Source organism: Neofelis nebulosa, chromosome 6, assembly GCF_028018385.1.
Source record: "Neofelis nebulosa isolate mNeoNeb1 chromosome 6, mNeoNeb1.pri, whole genome shotgun sequence".
Classification (NCBI taxonomy): domain Eukaryota; kingdom Metazoa; phylum Chordata; class Mammalia; order Carnivora; family Felidae; genus Neofelis; species Neofelis nebulosa.
This window is the reverse complement of record NC_080787.1, coordinates 130,055,357-130,063,424: the sequence shown is the minus strand read 5'-3', so window position 1 is coordinate 130,063,424 and position 8,068 is coordinate 130,055,357.

The following is an 8,068-nucleotide window of genomic DNA, read 5'->3' as shown; positions in this document are numbered from 1 at the left end:
CTCCATATCCCATAGCCATTCTAGCGCCACCTATAATGAGGATCAGTTTGATGGAAGGGAAATGCTTGAGGTATGTCTTTAATTCCCCCAGGTCTGTAAACACACCAACCATTGAGGTCTTAAGATACAGTAAGATGAGACCACGCCTCCAGCCTGCACCAGTGTCTCTCTGTGTCACCTGCTTTGCACATCTCTTTGCCCCTGGGCTCACCGCTCCCGCTCTACCGGGGGCTCCTGCTCCTGTCCAGGCTCCTGCTCCTGCCCAGGCTCCTGCAAACACAAAGTGCAAATGCGCCTGCAAGAAGAGTCGCCGTGCCTGCTGCCCCATGGGCTGTGCCAAGTGTGCCCAGGGCTGCATGGGCAGGGAGGCGTCACACAGGCGCAGCTGCTGTGCCTGGCATGGAGGAAAGCCCGGTCCAGATGTAAATAGATCAACATGTACACACGTGCAGTTTTTTACTTGTTCTTACTATCCCCACCCAGTTGTTACATTCCTGTTTCTATTAAATATTTGAATGACAATGAACTCATCTAGACTCCTCTCCCACCACCTACCACCTGCCCTCCTGCCACTCCCCCCCCCCACACCCAAAAAGATACAATAAGATGAAAAGGAGAGGACAGAGTGGAGATAACAATGCACTATCAGGGCAATAATATATGAAGTAATAAAGATTCATGTACTAGAAGGCACTAAGGATTAATAGAACAATGAGAATATTTTTCCAGGAAAATGTTAGTAATTTCTAGAACCATACTATGTATTCTATCTCAGTAAGACACAGGAGTTAAACAGTAGGTTAAGAGTAATAGAGGCGGGAGAGACACTGGAGGTGTTTTACTGACATTTCTGAACAGGTAATTCTAGCCCTATACAAACTCTTTCAGTGAAAAGAAAAACAGGAAATACTTCTAATATTATTATGTGGAGCTATAATAACCATGGTCTAAAAAATTAATGGAGAGTAATATAAGAGATAATTATATTTTCCCTTAGTTATGAGCACAGAATCAAAAATTTTAGACCAATTTTAGCAAAAATGGTATCAATTTATTTATTTACTCATTTATTTACTTACTTACTTACTTACTTCCTTATTTGAAAGAGAAAGAGTGTGGGGAGATGGGCAGAGGGAGAGAGAAAAAGAATCTTAAGCAGGCTCCACACTCATCACAGAGCCTGATGCAGGACTCAATCCCATGACCTTGGAATCATGATCTGAGTTGAAATCAAGGGTCTGGCGCTCAATAGACTGAGCCACCCAGGCACCACTCAGTTTGTTTTTTTAATGCATCGTGGCTAAGACGGGTTTATCCATTGACTACAAGATGCTTTATATATAACAATGTCAACATAATCCACGATACTTGCAGATTAAAGGCGAAAATTATTATCTCACCAGATATATTAAAGCTACTTGTTTTAAAATTCAGCGTCTTAGGAAACTAGGAATAGAAACAAAACCAAATACAATAAAGGCTATCTATCAAAAATCAATTGCTAAAAACATACATGAAAAATGAGTTGTCAGAAACACTGTTTTCAAAATCAGGATCAAAACAAACAATGTTACTATCCAGACCTGTCTATGAGAATCTTGCTGATAGTGTCAGATTAAATAAACGTACCCATGACTAATAAAAAATTAGGAAAGAAATAACAGCATTTCCATTACCTGAGAATGTCTACATACAAATAACAAGAATTAATAAGAGTTGAAGAACATTGGTGAATAGAAGATAAATTAATGACTTCCACTCCAAATCAATATATGTTAGAAATTGTAATATTTACAGAATACCATTTATGATAGCACAAAAAACATACATCACATCAAAGAAATCTAACTGAAATATAATAGGAAAGTATAAAACTTTACTGGAATGCATAAAAAATCTGTAAGGAGGAATGCAAACTACACTCATAGATAAGAAAACCCAATTTAAAAAAGAATGTCAGTTTTCCCCCAAATTAATCTATACATCCAATGCAATTCCAATCACACTCTAAATACAAATTTGACTAGAGATTGACAAGTCAATTCTAAAATGTCTGTGAAGGGGGCCAAGAATAATTATAACCTTTTTGGAAAATCAATGAAGTGATTTCAAGACTTATTTTAAAGTCGTAGTAGTTAAGACTATGAAATTGATACAAGAATAAACAGAGAGACCTATATTATCAAGTAGTGTCTACTGAAACAGAATTGTGCGTAAAAGTAAAGTGGGTTTATAACAGACATGGTGCTGCAGATTAAGATGATCGTGAGGCACCCGGGTGGCTCAGTTGGTTAAGCGTCTGACTTTGGCTCAGTTCATGATCTTTTTTGTGAGCTCAACCCCCCACCCCTTCTCCCCCGGGACTCTGTGCTGAGAGCTCAGAGCCTGGAGCCTGCTTCGGATTCTGTGTCTCCTTATCTTTCTGCCCCTCGCTTGGCTCGCATTCTGTCTGTCTCGCTTTCTCTAAAAATTAAACAATAATTTTTTTTAAATGATCATGTAATAAATGGAACTGAAACAAATGGTTTCATAGCGATAAAGAAAAGGATACCTTCTACCATGCAGAAAAAAATAAATGCTAAACAAAATAAATTCTAAAAAGTAAAACTTGAAACATTTAGAAGATAATGAAGAAAACATATCACAGTGTGGTATAGAAGGAATTTTTAATCAACTCCCCTTAAATAAAAATCAAAGAGGAAAAAACGAACAAATTTGTCAACAATGAAAATGAAAATAGTTACACACCAAAAGACACTTAAAATATAAAAATACAATTATTCAGACCAAAGTGGATAAGTATCCAATATAGACATTAGTACAAATAAATATGAAAGTAACTCATTCGAAATAGGACATATGATACATAGAACAATTTACAGAAAAGAAATCCTACAAAACCCATAAATGTTGAAGAGATGCTCAACCACCTCAGTAATCAGGAAAATAAGAATTCAAATGACAAGATATTATCTTTTTTAAAAATTTTTTCAATGTTTATTTATTTTTGAGAGAGACAGAGTGAGAGCGGGGGAGGGGCAGAGAGGGAGGGAGACACAGAATCCGAAGCAGGCTCCAGGCTCTGAGCTGTCAGCACGGAGCCCGATGCAGGGCTAGAACGCATGAAACGTGAGATCATGACCTGAGCCGAAGTTGGACGCTTAACTGACTGAGCCATCCAGGCGCCCCTAAAATGACATTATTTCATAGGTAATCGTATTAGCAACATTTTAAACATCAGTCAATACCAAGAGACGGTGAGAATTCTCACGGTGGTAGTGTACATATGTTTAACCATTGGGAAGTAATTGACAATATCTGGCAAAGTTGAAAACACATATCCATCAACCTAGAAGTTTCATCCTAGAGTAAAATCTCACAAATATATACAAGGAGACAGAGAAGCATTATTTGAATAAGGAAATAATAATGGAAATAAATTAAATGGAGATTAGGAGTAAAAAGAAAAACCATAAGAGATTAGTGTAATGGAATACACTATATACCCGTGACACATGAGGATGAATACAGGAAAGTGGCAGTAAGCCACAGACCTTTAAATTGTTCCATTTTTTTCTAAAGAGATGCAATATTGAGATAAACTGTACAATTTATTTCTTTTTATTAGATTTTGATTAATGAATCTAACATAGACAACTTTGTTGTGTGTAAAACATATCATCAGCAGAGCTATTTTTGTTGTTGAAGTACTGAGCTATTGCAAATCCTTTTCACAGAGATGTCCTTATTCAAGTGCTGAATGGATAACATTGTGTGAACATGCCCTTTGAATAAGATCCTGTAAGCTCATAAGGAACTTTGATGAGTCTGTGAAAAACGCTGAACGTGATTCTTAGTGATCCAATCATATACAACATTACTAAGAGCTTATGTGGCTTTCTTTGGCTAGATAGAAGCTTAGTTACGTTTAACGGTCTCATCAACGGCCCGAATGCTCCTCCCCTAACCACCACTGCAACGCACACAAACACGCACACACGCGCACACACACACACACACACACACACACACACACACTTCATTGCTAATGAAACAAGAAGAAATATGACTAGCAAACCTACTAATAAGTATGTAACACCAAGAAGATCAAAAGGCATAGTACAAATGTGTATCTGAATGAATGAAAAGGGACTATATTTATTACCTGCAGGCAGTTTTCTCGCATCTCTACCTGGTGTGCCAACCTTAGCATATCAAGTAGACAGCATGCATTTTGAAGAGGGTAGAAGTCTTATTTTACACGCCAGAGTAAAGTAATTTTATATGTGCTCTAAGAGTGGATTAAGTAGTTACAGACAATTGTTAAGCTACTAAAATAATCATGAAGAAGAATGGATAGAAGAACAGATCCTTGCAACAAACCCATGTTAATTACCCTTGCAGCTGGGAGATCAATTTGCATAGAGAGTCTTTGAAGCCTGTCAGGTATGAATTGAACCACTGAGCTGCTACATTTGATAATCCAGCCCTTGAGCTTATTTTTTTTCCCCTGAAGATGTTGTTTCAGCCTACCAGGCAGGGCTTTTCATATAAAAGTACTCATTTCTAATTAATTTGGTCTTATATTTAGCACACAACACACACACACACACACAATTTGTGACTTTAAAGGAAATTATTAACAAAATATTATCAAAAGCATGGATACTGTTCATTAAAACTAGGAAAGAAGAGATATTTGTGTTTCTAAGTCTTAGGTTTAGTTTTCAAAATCTGGGAACTCAAAACTATCCTGAGACAGTCATAGATTTGCGAACAGCTAATGATAATGAGGCTGTATTATGAAAGGCTTTACCTGTATTAATTTATGTAGCATTCACAACAGCCCTATGAAGTAGGTAATGCAGCTTTCTTCTTTTTACCCGAAGGAAAACGGAGGCACAGAGAACTACGATAAATTGAGGACTACAAAGTCTCTTAGTTAAGCACATGGCAGGATCAGAATCTGAATCTTAAGAGCCTGTTTCCCAGCACATTCCTAGCCCATTCACTACTGTGCCTCCCCTAAGAAGGCACATACTTCGTACTCATACTATAATGCTTCTCTAAAGGAGGGAGATTCTTTTTCTATTTTTTTCTTATAATATTTTTTTCTTATAATATTTAATCATATTAACTTAAACAGAAACAGAAATACAGACTCATGGCACTTAGTAATATTTATCCAGTGGAATAATTTATATACTTCTGGATTTTGAAAATTGAAGAGCTAAGAGACATACAATGCAGAATAGGGAATAAGGAAAAATGTGTGAGGAAAAAAAGAAAAGCTTTTTTTAAATTAGACTCTACTCTAATAAGACTCTACTAAGGTTAATGGAGTTTGTAGAAAATGTAGCAAAAATCAGTTTGCATAACAATTACTCAACTTTTAAAAATTAGTTAGAATTGAGAACTATAAAAAATAACGATAATGACTTTAATATATAATCTGTAGATTTTCACCAACATTTTGAGAGTAGTACATTTTCTCTTCTTTGAGTATGGATCTGTTTATTAGCATTCTAGTTGTCTTTCTTGCTAACCAAGTCTAGTTTAACAAAAAACCCAGTTTCATGTGAATGAAGAATCTTCTAGAATTGAGCAAAATTTTTCTCATAATTTACAGTGCTTTCAATCCCACTAAATTTAACTTGCCTTTAACAAACCTTTACAAAGTAGTCAGTTTTGTTTTCATCAAAAATCCCAAATATCTTCTTATTTGTACTCCTGTAATTTGCATAATATTCAATTACATTTAATAATTATCAATATACAGGGGTGCCTGGATGACTCAGGCAGTTAAGCACCTGACTCTTAATTTCAGCTCAGGTCATGATCTCAAGGCTCGTGGGATCTAGCTCCATTATGGGCTTTGTACTGACAGCACAGAGCCTGCTTGGGATTATCTGTCTCCCTCTTTCTCTGCCCCTACCCTGCTTGAGTGCCCCCCTAAAATAAATAAATAAACTTAAAACATAATTAGTAATACACAGATATTGACATGTTGGTGAGAAAAAATAAAACAGATTATTGATAATAGATATAATAAAAGACATTAAAAAGTCACTTTATAGATGTATACACATGAAAAGTGGGTGTTTGAGAGCACCTCATCAGCCATCCTGCAGGCATCAGTCAACTGCAGGGGTTACAGAGGGAAGAGAGATCCTCAGATCATCAGAGAGCTTACTAAATGCAGGTCAGTTAAGGGTTTCTTCTGTATATACAACATCCTTGGAAGCAAAATAGCCATTTACTCATTCACTATTTTATGCTTAGAATGATGTAACTGTATATTAATGTTCACTCATAATATCACCCTCTAAGTGTCATGAGGCCACTTACCTATATGTATTTGTCATGTATTTCTATGTTCAAGTTACAGAACCTAACGTAAATGAGCTTAGATGCTAAGAAAAATGTATTAAAGCAAAGAACCAAAGTGCAGGACTGGAATTTGCCATATTGTTAGTTACTATGATGCATGCAGTGATAGATGAAGATAACTGCGGCCCAGAGAGGCAGGGTATAGCTTTAAATGTGGCTAATTTGGGCTAATTAAGAAGAGTTGTTACCATCTTGGAAAAAAATAAAATAATTACTAAGTACACTCTCTTGTGTGATCACATTAATTTATGTAATTTTCATAATATTCCATTAAATTTTATAATGACACGTGCATAAATACACCTGATATATTTGGGGAAGGGGAATCTAACTGACCCTCAGTAACCATAGAAGTCACACGGTTGAAGTGCACCCATGCAGGGACGGATGAGCAAGTACTGACATTGTTTGCTGACCATGAGCGATCAGTGCCCACTTCCCATCATATTGTAGAGAGCTTTTTCCACATGCAGAGACATTGGGCTCCATGAGTTCATCTCACATTCTTATAGTACCAGCATGTTGAAATTCCACTTCATTAAAAAGAGTTAACCCCCCTATATTAGGTTGAATATCCGTCACTAGGTCCATCACTGAAATGACCTGAATGAGGTTCCAGTTTGTTAACTATTGCAGAATACTTATAAATATTTACAACAGATGTATAGTTATAGCCCCTGCTAACGGTGTAGGTTCCCCCGGGGAAAATTTAAACTCTGCTCACGACTGAAGTTCACATATACATATAAGCATATGTAATAGATTTAGGAAGAGTCTAACAGAGTCAGATTAGTGGGACCCACAAGCCAAGTCACCCTAAGTGAAGCATCACACAGGAGGGGATATTTTCCACAGGAAGGATCTGCCGTTAAAAGGCTCAGTGTGAAACTGTACTGAAAGTCACCTAATTCTGGCCTCAGGTGCCAATACAAACTAGTCAAGCAAGGTGTCTATAGTAAAATGGAAAGAAGTCTATTAAAAAAAAAAAAATTCACAGCAAAGACTGACCTACCAGATATGCCTATTGCCCTCTCTCTTCATTTCTTTCATGTTAGGGAATTTTGAATTAGTATTACAAATCAGCCTTTTGACATGGAATCTAAGAAGGTGATTTTAACACAACCCCGGTGAACAGAGTGAGAATTCAAGGAGAATCAAAACATCTCACGATAGGGCAACTTCAGAGGTAGACAGCTTTCAAATAGAAGAAGATAGAAAAACACAGGTGTGAGCCGGAAAAGAAGAGACAGTGCTCAACAGGAGGGGAGGAGGATATAGCCTGCCAAATAATTTTCTACCGAATATAAGTTTTAGCCTGTTAAAATTCAATTAAGTATTGACTCCATGAAACAAGATAAAAATGATGACATGATAAGAATATGAATTGAGATAAAAAATGAAAAATGTCTGAATAAGAGGTAGACATTCATAAGGGAAACAGACAAGGTAGGAAAGGCTAAAAAAAGCCCAAGACTATAGTGATTTGAATGATTAATAAGTCTGATTTAATAGATTTCCTTTTTTTAAACCCTACATTTGAAGAGATTACTTTCTCTTAAAGATGCCTTTGGAATATTTATAAAAACTGATCTTGTAATAAGACAGAGAAAACCCCAAAAACAAATACACATAAAGGAGACATAATAACATATACTTACAATAATCTTTGTCCAAAATG